At 43.1% G+C, this 675-nt stretch overlaps 1 non-coding gene across 1 annotated transcript; it reads left to right on the forward strand.

Moving 5' to 3' along the window:
• The first annotated feature begins 271 nt into the window (after window positions 1–271).
• Window positions 272–378, forward strand: LOC133073133 (U6 spliceosomal RNA). Its single transcript, XR_009696843.1, has one exon. It is a non-coding gene; the product is annotated as a U6 spliceosomal RNA (small nuclear RNA).
• Window positions 379–675: the final 297 nt, after the last annotated feature.

Below are 675 nucleotides of genomic sequence, written 5' to 3' on the forward strand. Positions count from 1 at the left end.
TCAAACAGGCAACAACACATCTAAAATAACACAGCCTCGGGGGGTGGGGCTGGGCTGGGATGAGCGGATGCAAACTACGACAGATAGAATGGATAGACACCATGGTCCTGCTGCATAGCCCAGGGAGCTACACTCGGATCCTGGGGCGACCGTGATGGAGAGAATGTAATAAAAAAAGAACGTGTATATGTGCGTAACTCAGTCACTTTGCAGCATAGCAGAAACTAACACATTGAAAATCAAGCATACCTCCATTTTAAAGATAAACACAGTGCTCGCTTCGGCAGCACATATACTAAAATTGGAATGATACAGAGAAGATTAGCATGGCCCCTGCCCAAGGATGACACGCAAATTTGTGAAGCGTTCCATATTTTTGAATACATGTAACTCCATGGCTGATTCATGTCAATGTATGACAAAACCCACTACAATGTTGTGAAGTAATTAGCCTCCAACTAATAAAAATAAATGAAAAAAATAAAATAAAAATAAAGATAAACAAACACTCTGAATTTTTAAAAATAAGCAAATAACACAGCCTTTCCCCTCAGTCCGCCCCAGGCTTTCCCCCAGACGCCGTCCCATGGTCCCCCACGCCAGCAGAGACGAGCAGAGAGCACCCCCGTATTCTCAGCTACAGTGTTAAAAGAGGAAAAAAACAAGAATGAAGCA

Source organism: Dama dama, chromosome 18, assembly GCF_033118175.1.
Source record: "Dama dama isolate Ldn47 chromosome 18, ASM3311817v1, whole genome shotgun sequence".
Lineage (NCBI taxonomy): Eukaryota > Metazoa > Chordata > Mammalia > Artiodactyla > Cervidae > Dama > Dama dama.